At 40.6% G+C, this 13,778-nt stretch overlaps 1 protein-coding gene across 1 annotated transcript in view; it reads right to left on the minus strand.

Moving 5' to 3' along the window:
• The window catches only part of ESCO1 (establishment of sister chromatid cohesion N-acetyltransferase 1), a 188,075-nt gene extending 179,830 nt beyond the window's left edge, over positions 1-8,245 (minus strand). Inside the window, exon 1 of the mRNA XM_069220000.1 lies at positions 8,128-8,245. The gene's annotated coding sequence lies outside the window, so the exon portion shown is untranslated. The remainder of the gene's footprint in view (positions 1-8,127) is intronic.
• Between the last annotated feature and the right edge of the window lie 5,533 nt (positions 8,246-13,778).

Raw genomic sequence — 13,778 nt, forward strand, 5'->3', positions numbered from 1 at the left:
AACTTAGAATCCACAACCCTACGTTGGATGAAATTTTACAACAATTATACTTCCAATATTTTTTCTAAAAAATATTCCATAAGGATGACCTCTGATCTTACACAAGGGAGCCAACCCTCCATGAATGGAGACACATGTAGGATAAAGTCTAAAATTGATGGGTCCAAACAAAAGTGGATGAGACTCCCCCAGTCATCCACAACTAATGGACTTGGATGTCTCTCTCGACAGTAGAAGGTGATTACTTTCCCAGGTCTGCATACCAGGCCTCATTAAATCATCAAAAGATTACAAGATCTGTAGGTCTAGTGACTTGAATAATCTAATCGACCTACCTGTAAAGCTCATGACCCATGAACTGTTCTCAAATTGTGTGACCCTAGGCAAATATCTTATTTCACTGAGCCGCCTTTTTCTTCTTCATTATCACACCTTCAAATATGTGAGTTAGGCATGTTTGCTGTACAAAAATCTATTTTTTTTTATTTAACCAACTAAAATTTTATCCATGTGTAATAAGAATCTAGCACACATGTAGGGTGCACATGACCCCTGCCTTGCCTCTTAGTTCACCAACGGCCTTGTCATCAGTGTGGGGATAGGAATGTTTCTCAGTTCTTGTTAAAAGACTAACTTAATTAATATATTACAAAAACATTTACAGAGAGCAAATTTTCCGTTGGAATGCCACAAAAAACCTCACTGACATGCAGTTTTACTGAAAACTATACAGCGTACAAAACAAATGTGTGAAAATATGGTTTCAGCACATATTTATCATATACATCACCAAGTAAAGGGTTCTGATTTGCTTTCATCCTATTAAAATTTTAATTTCCATCACACATCAGAATTACAAAACAAGCATACATTTTGCTTTTGTTTTTTCTTTTGCATTCTACCTTACTATCTAGCTGGACTATAAATATTAGAAAAATTGGATATTAATGTTTGTTTTTAATTTGATAAACCGTTAATAGTTGTTTATGTTGTGATGTATGTTGAATTAATAAACACAGCTATTAACGGTTTATCAAATTTAAAACAAACATTATCAAAACATTTTTCTAATATTTATAATTCAGTTAAATAGCAAAAAGGTACCCTAAGGTAACGTTCTCAGCTGGTCCTGAATGCTGGGGATGCACTGCGATTGGCCTGCGCCCAAGCATTTCAAATAGTCACACTCCTGCTCTTCATACACATCCACGGAAACAAGGGTGGAACTCCTAGTGGAAGCGACAAATTTATTCTTAATATCGATTAGGCAGAACCTACGGTCAATGCGTTTCGGCCATATCTGGCCTTGTTCACAACGCTGGCTTTCAGACATGACACATTTAAATCCCCTGCACATTCCAAACAATTATAAACATCAAAGAAGGACAAACTGAGCTTTGCCTCATAGTTGCCATATTTGTCTAGTGCACATAATGGTAAACAGTACTTAGAGAGTTCATTTCTGCATAGCTATGTCATTAATAATTTAGAGTTTGACATTTCGTTATAGTAATCACTTAAGCCCCAACGATCATCGTCATACTGGACTGTTGCACATAATTATAATGCTTAATAAATTAATTTCCTCATAACAGTATAACTGACTGCTCAATATCTGATTCAATTCAATTAAGTGTCACTAGGCTGTATTGCATGCTTACCCTTGAAACAAATTAATAAGGATTACAAAACTAGTGGGTAACAGCATTTTTAATATAATCTCAAGGTTAATTAACCAACTTATTCCAGTCATTGATTCAATCGCTTCCAAAAGGAGTGTTACCTCCTTTGTTTCTCAATAGCATGATAGACCAAATACATGTTTGCAATATATTACAGACTAGATAGTTTAGGTTGATTGTGGGGGAGGGAAAATTAGCAGCAATCAGCATTAACAGATACTCTTCAGGTAAGTGCCACCAACAAAGAGGTGGACTTCACCTGCTTAAGGACTGCTCCTTCCAATGCAGGATTTTTAATTCCTGAGAAAGAACACAGATGTCATAGTATGCTCCCTCAGGTCTGATAACGTGCCAGCAAAAATCCTGCTGGTGCAAGTGTGATCCCAAGGCCACATGCGCATTAACATGACAAAGATACCAGGTTGGAATTTGATCCAGCTGCGACTGAATATACATTTCCTGTGTAATAAAGACTAGTTACGCCTGGTGGAGAGGTAGCAGCAATTGGCATGCAGGTGTGATTAATTCCTATAGCCTGACACCCAGGACATATTGTTTGGGGTCAAGGACAGACAAGATTACATGTTTATTTTGTACTTGGGACAAGTAGGCCCAATTCCCTGCAGCACAAACCCTTGGGCTGTCAGTTTACAGTACCACTTATGGATCAGAGAAGGACATTATCTGCAGTTAAGGTAATATTTGTGTCAATATGTTAATGCTGTTCAAATTTGTGTTTAAGGTTCAGTAAACACAAATCCTCTATTATAAGGGTGAGCTCTCTAAGGAAAGGTTATTACTCGGACTGCACTTCTGACAGTGGTTCCAGTATAAAAAAGTATACATAGGTTTGCAAAGTTTACCAATATGAGACTAAGTATAATGCTCCCAGAAATGCTCACGATTAGCTTTGAATATCTGCAAAAGCTTGAAAGCAAGATTGATAATTTTTTCAAAATATAATGCAACTAGGAAAAAAAAACCTTTCCTAAACAAACCTCTATGAAATGTTAGCTACCATTTCTAGTAACTGTGGTGCTGCATGCTAGTACCTCCACATATATTCATAAAGGAAAATCAGTGTAGCCAGCTTCAACAAGATTATGGGAAAATGGAAATAAACCAGCATTGGCAAAGCCAAAAGGGCTGGCATAGGTGTTCAGCCTTTTCGTTTTGTCAATGTGCATCTTGTTTTCGCATGGTTTTTGTAAAACGGGATTGCTGTAGGAGCTGTTGGGCCCGCATCATTACAACAAACATTGGCATGAAGCAAAAGATATTTTTGGTGTTTAAAAAAAATATGTAAAAAATAAATTACAAATAAGCAAACATTGTCACAGAAGTCTCTGGCACCGAACAAACCTACTTTGTGTGGTGATATCCTTGTGAAATAGCAGAATGCTGTCACTCACAGTGAAGCCAGGTGACAGAGAGACAAAATGTAATAAAACACAAAAGGTCTTGGTTAACACCAGGCCTAATTAGAAACCCAATTCTTAAAGAAAGTGACAAAAGTACATATCTGCTTTATGTCCTTATATTAATGCAGATTTACATGCTTACATGAATTCACATAAGTAGGCCAGGAAATTGTACTTCTAGAACATATTTGTGAACTGCATTCTAGTATGAGCAAATATGCATATATGTGTAGATTTCCTCATGCAAAAATCTGTTGAGACTTTATAAGTTAACTTTCCCTCCAATCACTTTCCCAACCCTGGAAGAAGTTTTACTTCTGCCCTTGACAGAACTAGATTTTCAACTTTTCTCATTATGGGAAAATATTAAAGAAGAGCTGGTGAAAACCCCTAAAACATGCAAGTTAGTGGGTTTGCACAGACTAAAAAGGGCATTCCAACCATGTAACTATTGCTTACTGCTACTTCCAGCCCCAGTATGTAGATCTGCAGAAAGTTAGCAAAATAAGGGAATTGCTAATATAAAACCCTACTATATTATGAGACTTGGCATAATCAAAGAGGCTGTTATCAGAGCTCTTACATAATGAGATTGCTGCCATATTTTGTTGCCGCACTATGTGGCACCAAAGGGCATAGTGGATTTTTTTTTTTTAACAGGACAAGCAGATTTATAAAGCAACCTATCCCATGGACAAGTAGATATTTTATTGAATCCACACCACTGGGCATTAACGATAAATTGATAACAAGCATCCGATAAATAGATAACAAGCATCACCAACAGTAGGGTGGACTTCGGCTGCTTGATGAGTCAACCCTAAAGCAATGTAGGATCAGTAAGGCAAAACACAGCCTTCCAAAACTGGACCTGGAATGCAGGGCTGATGTGTCCCTAGCACCAAAGCTCATCCTAAGCCACACTGCGAACCGTAAAATGACACAGCCTGGGTTAACATCCGCACTGGAGTTGTTGGTGGTGCCAGATGCCTAAGCTGGTGCTGCCCACTACATTACTTTTATCAGAGGTTGCGACAGTTTGCTTCCTAAGCCACCACTGCATTCTGGCTCTGAGCGATGGTGAGATAGTTTGTCTCAGGATGCCAGGAGGTGAAAGGACTGCTCCTACATAAAGGGCTCTTCCAGCCACAATTGCCCTCTGATGTCACATCATTAACTTTGACGATGCACCGGAGGCATTCCTGCCATTGGCATGCATGCAACCCGGATCACACACCCCATCCCTCCCACATAAAATCTCCATGGGCTGCATGCCAGCACCTGTGAGGTGATGTATTGTGTGGGACAGGACATAAGCCATGCTTCCCCCTTTTGGGATTCACCCAGCTGCTCCACTCCTAACCTCTTACACATCACGCACAATTAACCCCCCCCAGACAATAGTTGCACAATATCAAGACATTGAGTCAAAGACAACAGACATCAGGTTGGATTTTAAACTGGCTAAACTGTTCCATTGAACAACACAGGGGAACAAACTCTCCAGAATAGTTGGTGCCCAAGCTGGTACAACAACTTGCTGACCATTCGAACACAGCACAATCTGCTGGGTAATGGGCAGCCCCCTCCACCAAATGACAAATGGGGCACTGTGGCTACAAAGGACCTACCACTAGTCTGGCTATTGTGTAAGATAGTCCTGGAGGTGCCCGGTAAGCACTTTCCCTGGCTTCCTTGGTTGAGGAGGCCTTGACAACATAGGCCCAGGTGATGAAGGGGTAGAAGCGACCACATCTTGATTCTATTCAAGCTAAGGCTCGGTAGACTTGTGCACATGCATTTGGCACGTTGACCTGTCCACAAAACAAACCCTCCCTGCACATCACAATGGTCCAATGACTTAGAACACCCAGAAACATTTTCCAATCTAAGGAAAACAGAACACTGCCCTTCAGATGAACATATACACTCCTTCCGATAATCATGTACACACACGAAAAGGAAGCCAATTTTATCAACTGGAAATTATTTCAATCACTACATATTTGCATTTATGTGTTTTGTGTGGCATCTCGGTTTAGCAAGACTTTGAGGTTTTTAATGTGACATAATTATTTGTTTAAGACTTAATAATACCCAGTCTCAATTTCACTATGTGTTTTCGGACCAAATTTTCTTTCAGGTCCTAAATAAAAATGTAAAAAAACGTTCTGACACAAGGGTTGGATACATCCAACAATTGCCCTAACTCAGTAAAACGTGGAGCTCAATCACTGCAGACTAAATCTACCTTGCACCTAGCAGCCACCAGTCATGGGCAAAGGGCTAGGCTTGTGCCCCAAAGTGATTAAACCAGCAGGTTAGTGGGACCAGAAATCTACAGATCACCCCTAATTTCAACATTACCATTGGGTTATGCACCTATTACCTTTTCCTAGCCCACGTAATACTCAAACTCTGTGCTTCTAGACCACTCTACAGTTGATTTAGTGCTGTATGGCAGGAGGTAGCGAAGCAGGGACACCAGCAGGTATCAGGTGCCAACCATCTTTTGCGCTGAACAGAGTTCAGGCATATTTCAATGCAAACCACATTAAGGATACCGCTACAAACGGACTGGATGAAGTCCACCTCTCTTCACTCAAGTTCTGCAAGACTAACCAGTACCTTTAACAATTATATTTTACTTGACTGATGCAGCAGATGTTGATGACCAACTTTTTATTGAGCCTAACATATGACCCAGCTTTGACCACCTATGCCTTGAAAAAGCCCAAGCTCACCAGTGGTACAGGGTCAAAACACATACCAGCAGAGCAAAATCTTTTCTAAAGGCTGAGCAATCTTACTGAATGAAAATAATGTATCATGTGAATGGAATCAAGAAATGTAAAATTGTGGTAAAGAAATGAAACAAAAGGAATGAATACATCTAATTATGCATATAAATCAACATGTGGAAATCAATATAATCTTTGTAATATTGCTGTTCATTCACATCTCAGGATGATTAAATACACCTTTTCTAAGAATGCTGGCATTCCACACACTCCGCTTGATGCAGCTCAAGGAGTTTTGCAAACGTGGGTGGAATTTGTCTGGCATTATGGCCAAAATGAGGATACATGTAAATGTATTTGGTATGCATACTCTGTCTTTCATCCTCCTTGGGTGACGAAATGAACACCACTAAGATAGCAAGTGGCATACCAAAGGGTTCTTTTGTGCACCTTCTTGCGCTAAACATGCCTACCAATAGTCACGAGCCCAAAGAAATTAAACTTATGAGTGTCCATTAAAAGTGCCAACTTAAACCAATGCCATCAAACAACTAATCACTTTGGCTGTGAATATTCAGAATGGGTGAACTTTTGTCCAGCTGGCCTTAACGTCTAGAAGGTGCATGGAATTTACAGGTACCAGAGAAGAATCTTTCTCTTATGTGGTATGGATGAATATGAGATGATAAAGAGTAAACAAACTAAGGTGACAATACACATGTACACCATTATCACAAAGGACTGCAACGAAGCGATGGCTAACCAGAGTCCATAATTACAAGACCCCGGGATGCCAGAGACTCAAGACTTGGCCTTTTTTTATTTGCATACGTAAAAGAATTGTGACCTATACTGGAAATACTGACGTAAAGGATTCCTGTACCCACACCTTCACCACAAGACATGTTTTATGTCCTGATGAATGCGGTGGCCTCTTTCACCGAAACTCTCGCCGACACTCAGTGCGGTCCCAAGGAAGGAGATGGACCACAAGACTGTAGAGTAAAAAAAGAAGGAATAAGTAGAACATGTTTGAATTGAGCGTCATTTAAATGTATAATCGCACTGGGGAGAATTACCAATACTGAGGAGTAGGAATTTAAGCACTACTCGTCTCCACCGTGTAGCTGCATTTTAATATTAGTTTAATGTATAAAGTATGATTGATGTACTGCGTTGGTTGCGAGAGCAGCCTCTGCTGTTAGCATGATGTAGAGTTACTTTACAAGAACGTGTTTAGAAACTTTGATACTTATAAAATGTGATTGAATCCGGAGTACTGTTTTAAGGTGTACATGCATTTTTTTTACTACTGCATAAATAAAATGAAAAAAATAATTGAACGTAATATTAGAAATGATTTGTCACTGTGCTGGACTGGCCTTTAATGAAACAGAAATATAGATCTGGCGGATGTTTCTTTTTGCAATAGAAGGTCTTTTCCGTGACCTGATAAGTTACACTTAGGGGTAATATATTTAAAGCAAACAACAACTTACATAATAAACCAGTGTCATGATGCAACAGAAATTAACTGTATATTATACCATGAGTCACCACATAACGTTTATGGAGTTCACAGAAAAACAGATGAATGCGGCGGGGTCATTGCAACAGTTTGCAACAACACACATGCCATGACATCTGTGCAACGGTGTTTGCTGCTGTCTTCTTGTAATCTCCCTCGTGTTCCTTAAATTTGCCTGCCTATCGCCCCTAAAAAGATTTGTCTTATGTATGCCAGTACACGAGTCCTTTAAACGCTATGGATGCTGGGAGTTCGCTTGTAGTTTTAGTTCACTTCTATTGAACCAAACTGGATTAATGCCTCAAAAGCCGGTGATTTTTTGGAGCATGGAACGAGGGTCCTGGTGACATTGACCTCTGACAAGCATGCGGAGGACCCGAACTAGCCAACAGGTGGGTGAAACGGTGTCTTATTAGCAAACAGACCAATAACGAGCGCAAAAGAGAAATAAAAACACAATCATTTGTGACGCGTTTTGGGGCAAAAAAAAAAGCTGATTGGGGGAAGACTGCAAAGAAGACGGCTGTGGCAAACAACTCTCAAGCGACGGATTGGTGGGTTTTAAGAATAAGTTGCTTAACGATGAAGAATAAAACGTCATTCGAGTGTGCAGTGGTGATATCATTAACCCCTCCGCCCTCTCTTCCGCTCCGGCCTGCACTAATGGCTGACGACTAGTGCCATTTCGAGGCCTGGTAAGCAAGGATCACGCAATGGCTGAACGCGACTGCAGTCAGGCTGGAGCCTGTGTTTACCTGGGAGCTTCGAGGCGGTACCCGCGGCTCCTCCAGCAGCAGATTTGCACTCAGGATTCCCAACAGCATTGAACCCGCAGCTCCTCTGTGGAAGCAGTGCAGTCACGTGACGCCAGCCGGGCCTGCCGAGGAAATTTAAAGGCGCAGTGTTCCACTCTGTTCGGCTAGCTCCCTTACAAGGGCAACACGACAAGGCCCGCAGGCGGGGGATCTGCGAGGGCTCCCTGCCAAAAAAAGGACGAAGGAAAGATACGGATTTCCAGAGGTGTAACTCCAGTGAAGTCCCTGCGTCTGTTTAAGTCTGTGCCCGTATTCTATGTATAATAGTTGTAAACCCTATAATGATAATAATCTGCTTCTATGTAGCGCGTAGAACCACAATATAACAAATAGTAGGGACTGCAAGTAACTGCTTTCGCGTTGATGCTAATGCTGAAGAATCTTGTGAGACAGTGGATATTACTATTTTGAGGGTGCCTTGTGAGTGGCTGCTGCCAGGAAATGGATAAAATAAATTTCGGGTTCAACACAGTTTAGCAGTATTAGAGGAATTATGTACTTTCTCTAAAATAATATAAGAATTAGAGTTACATGAGTAAGTAAGCCTCATGGACTACGTGTGAGGAAAGCTGCATACACTTCCCTATAATATGCTACTGGCCAGGTGCCGCCTGCAAATAGTGGAGGGGCGCTGTTAGTCGCTCCACAAGCGGGAGCCATGGTGGAGCGTCCCTTGTCTGTTTGGCAACAAAGGAGTAGGACCGTGATGTCATCTGGAGGAGCCAGGGGCGGTAGCATGTGAGCGCTGAAATTATTACTAATAAATATTTAATGTATTCTGTATTTTGAATCAGCATAGATAATGAATTAACATAGAAAATAATGCACAACTCAAAAATGTGCCCACTTGAATGGCCGCCACATACTATGTAATGTTTTACTAAAAACGTATTGATGTTTATTCAGAACATATATGAATGTGAAATTTGTAGTAGTGTGTTATATTTCCGATTAAATGCTATGTATTTGCTTAAATTAACTGTAGGCCTCAAGTTAGCAAGGTCTAGGCCTTAGGAATGCACAACTTCATATAAAAAAATGCAATGTCAGAACAAAATATGATCTCATGTTTAGTGAATAATAAAGATGTATTGTTCTAACTGAAGGTAGACCAAATCGTAGCAGTAGCAAAATGTTTTCGCGTGAGGAAATGTGTGTAGAAATCTTAATGTTCTAAACTGTTAGAAATGTTCCTCAAAGTGTGAGAAAGAGATGTTCCCAGGAACTACCAATGGATGTACAGACGGAAGGATACTAAAATGTTTCTTGATGAGTTAAACGCTGTGCCACAAAGATGAGGAGCCAATCATCAACGTGTTAAAAACTGTTTAGTTATATCTTAGATTTTAAATACTAATTTTATTGGACTAATGGCTATCACACAATTCTTTGACCAATGACAATGTGGAACAACTTTAACTTAACTGGACAGCACTAAGGGTTCTTGTTCACTGTCTTGTTGTGCTCAATGCTTAATGCTGGTGCTCACCTTTGTGCTCAATGCTCAGAGCTTGTTGCACCCTTGATTCTCTTTCTTAGAGAATTTTGATCTTTAACTTTAATTTGCTTAGACTTATGATGCTAAATGCTACCTATCTTATGCATTGCTTTCTAATGGTTCAAAGAGCTTAGAGTCCCAGATTCTGAACCATTACCCCTTCACATGACCCATTGCTGATGCTGATTGAACTGATGTCCGCTCGACGAAGATTATCACAGCTTGCTGATCCATGAGGAAAGGTATATCAAATTGCTAATATCTTTATTGTTGATTTGTCTTTTGTTTCTAGGTACCAACTGCTGCTTTTGATAGAGCCATAGTTAGATGTTTTCCAGATTCATGTTGACTAAATCTTTTTGCATGAAGCCCAAACATGCTGATGCTAATCTGAAGTTAGTGAGGTTTCCTCCATCCAACTAACTTACTATTTGATGTTACTCAATTGCTGAATTCAAATATATGTTATTTCCATTGCGCAATTACTCTTATTGTTGGTTTGTACTTTGGCTTTAGAGGGATTAGTTATTAATGCTTTAGTCAAGTTGAGATTCTTTAGAAGATACGGTCAACCAGTGTTGTTTTTATACTTATATCATGTGGTGTTGAGAGTAATTTACGTGATACTAGCATTGTTAATCTAGGGAAATAATCATTCTAACTTACATAAAAGGTATGGTAATCGTGATAAATGAGTCATGGTGTGTACAAGTTACTGACTCCAAAGAATTTTAATGTTGGATTTGATCATATTTATGCCCTGTATGGACTAAGAGTGTGAACATCTTGAACAAGTCAAAAGGTCTATCGAACCTCTAACGCGTCCCCTCATCAACTAACAATAATGGACCAAATAAGGACAGTCATGCTCTCAAGCATTTAAAACATCGGGATGTGAGGGATCCGCCTCTTTTTCTCTCCACCCGCGCACCAGCATCCAGCATACTGGATTGGAGTCCTAGGTAGGCTATGAAGTTGCCACAGTGGCACGGAAGAGAACATCCATCAATTGACGAAAGCGGTCAAGCAAGGGTACATTGGCCTCCTAGTTGGGAGAAAACTGAGATGTGTTGGAATACTGACAGTGACCGATGGATTCAATCCATGCATCTACAGTGGTCTGTTGGCACACATTACGGTTGTGGTAGGGCCCACAGTTTTGAAAAAGGCCAATGTAGTCAGCCATGGGACAACTACTCCCTGCGGTAAGCTGAGTCAAAGGTATATCTGAAAGAACCTGTTAAATGGTATCTTGGTAATGGCAAGCTCTCCCAGAGTGAGGGTGTGCATTTGTCACCTGTGGGCTGCAAGCTCTTAATTTGGCAGTCAGACAGTATTATGGACCTTTTTTCTGATGCCCTCCAGCGGTGACCTTTTCGTCCTGTGGCGCAATTTCTAGCAGCTGAAAAAGGAGACTACCTAAAGATTTGGACTGATTTATCAAACTGACTCCTTGGAGGGATGTTGATTTGGGTGGGCACCAGGCAGGCAGGAGGAGGGACAGACCTGCTGGTGATCCTGGACCCTTCTGCCCTACCCCAAAATACCTGACATTTAACATATTTGGGGGATTTGCTTGGAGACAGGTACCCCGGCAGGGACGGTGCGCTATGCAGGGGGCCCTGGTTTTATGCTGATATGGAACTGTGGATATTGTCCATCCTTCTGTGCGAAGGAGGGGAAGTTGCCACTAAGTTATGCATGTCGATAATCTCCCAGATGCCCTTGGTTGAGGAAGGATAATGAACCTTCTGACACCTTCAGGGGTGTGGAATTTAATGAAATATCTACTTGTCCATGGGACAGATTGCTTCTTAAATCTTCTTGTCTGGTAAAATAATCTACCTGTCCATTTGGTGCCATGTAGTTCGAAGACAAATTATGGCAGCAATGTCATTATGTAAGAGCTCTGATAATAGCCTCTCTGATTATGTCAGGGCTATTACTGTAGGAGGGCTTGAACACCTTTCTGCAGATCTACATGCTGGGGCTGAAGGAAAAAGTAAGCAATAGTTCCAGGGTTGGAATGACTTTGAGTCTGCAAACCTACTAACTTGCATGTCTTAAGGATTTTCACCATGATTTTCTCTAATCTTTTCCTCTAATGAGAAAGGTTGGAAAATTACTCATGACAAGGGCAGAAGTAGAAGTTCTTCCAAGGTTTGGAAAAAAAGTGGTAGGAGGGAAATTGAACTTGTAAACACTCAATAGATTTTCACATGTGCACATCTACACATGCAAATTTGCTTGTGCTAAAATACAGTTCACAAATATTTTCTAGGAGTATGATTTCCTGGTCAACTTCTGTAAGTTCTTTTGAATTCATGAAAGCCACTAATTCAAAGACATAAACCATTGGTGCACTTTTGTGACGTTCTTTAAGAATTGGGTCCCTAAATTAGGTCTGGCATTAACAAAGACATTTTAATTATATTAAACGTATATTTCTCTTTCTATCTATTGGCTGGCTTTACTGTGAGTGATCGAATTCTGCTCTTCCACAAGGAGCATATGGGCACACAAAGTAGTTTTGTTCAGTGCCAGGAACCACTGTGGCAATCAGTGGTGTAACGAACTGGAGGACCCCCCTGCAAAGAAAATGGAGGGCCCCTCTCTCCAAACTCACTCAGGGCAGGTGCTGAGCAGAGGGTACCCACTGTAGGGGGGATGCGGGGCCTTTGTTACACAACTGGTGGCAATGGGTGCTTTTTTGGATCAAAAGCTTGTTTTTCTTTTTGCCAGTGCTTGTTACAATGGTGTTGGCCTGGGAGCTCTCACAACAATAAAGTGTTACAAAAGCCATGGTAAAACAAGACTCGATGGACTAAACCAAAAGACTCACAAAAAATGACAGATCGGTTGGCATTGATAGTGTTTATTTATTTTCATGCTTCCCATAATCATGTTGAAAATGTTTACACTGATTTTCCATTAGGAATATTTATTTGTAAATACTAGCATGCATCAACACATTTTACTAGATGATGCTTCAGGGAAATAGCACCTACAATTTCATAGTACCCAAAAAAAAAAATTCCTGAACATTTTAATCAGAGAGCATTCTGGGAGCATTATACTTAGCCTCATATTGTTAAACCTTTCAAACGTGTGTACACTTTTTTATTTTTTACTGGAATCACTGTCAGTAGTGCACTGTGACCTTAAAACGTTTAGTTAAATCGCTCACCAAAGCAATGAAGGATTTTAATTAATGAACCATAAATACAAGTTCAAACAGCATTAACATATGGGCACACATTACCTCAAGTGCAGACAGTTCCCTTCTCTGTAAACTGTCAGCCACAGAGCTTGTGCTGCAGGGGGTTGGGCCTACTTTTCCCAAGGACAAAATAAACATGAAAACTTGTTGCTCTTGAACCCAAACAATATGTCCCAGGAGATAGGAATTCTACATCCCTATACTTTGCATTCTAGAGAGTTGTGCTGAAATGGAAAGTGGAGACAACTGTTTGTATTACTTGTGCAATCATGCAATCTTTGAGCTGTTTCACTGATCTTATGGCCTGTATTCGCATAACAATAATGTCTGCTTAACTATGGCTGTCATTTTTACTGATACTATGGGCCAGATGTAGCAAAATCCATTTTTGCGACTTGCAAATTGCGAGTCTGAGCGACTCGCAATTTGCAAGTCGCAAAAACGGATGCAGAATGGTGTCTCAGACACCTTCTGCGACTCGCTATGGGGTCGCAAAGACCCACCTCATCAATATTCATGAGGTGGGTCGCATTTTGCAACCCCATAGTGAGTCCCTGCACTCACAGGGATGGTGGCCTGCTGTAGTCAGCAGACCTCCATGTCTGTGACTGCTTTTTAAATAAAGCAGTTTTTTTTCTTCATTTTGCATCCCGTTTTCCTTAAAGGAAAACGAGTTGCAAAATGAAAATAAATCCGAAACCATTTGGTTTCGTTTTTTTCAGAGCAGGCAGTGGTCCATAGGACCACTGCCTGCTCTGAAAAAATATTTATGTCGACATTCACAAAGGGGAAGGGGTCCCATGGGGACCCCTTCCCTTTTGCGAATGGATTACCACCAGTGTGACACTGGTGGTAACTGCGAGTTGGTTTGCG

This window comes from Pleurodeles waltl, chromosome 2_2 (assembly GCF_031143425.1).
Source record: "Pleurodeles waltl isolate 20211129_DDA chromosome 2_2, aPleWal1.hap1.20221129, whole genome shotgun sequence".
Classification (NCBI taxonomy): domain Eukaryota; kingdom Metazoa; phylum Chordata; class Amphibia; order Caudata; family Salamandridae; genus Pleurodeles; species Pleurodeles waltl.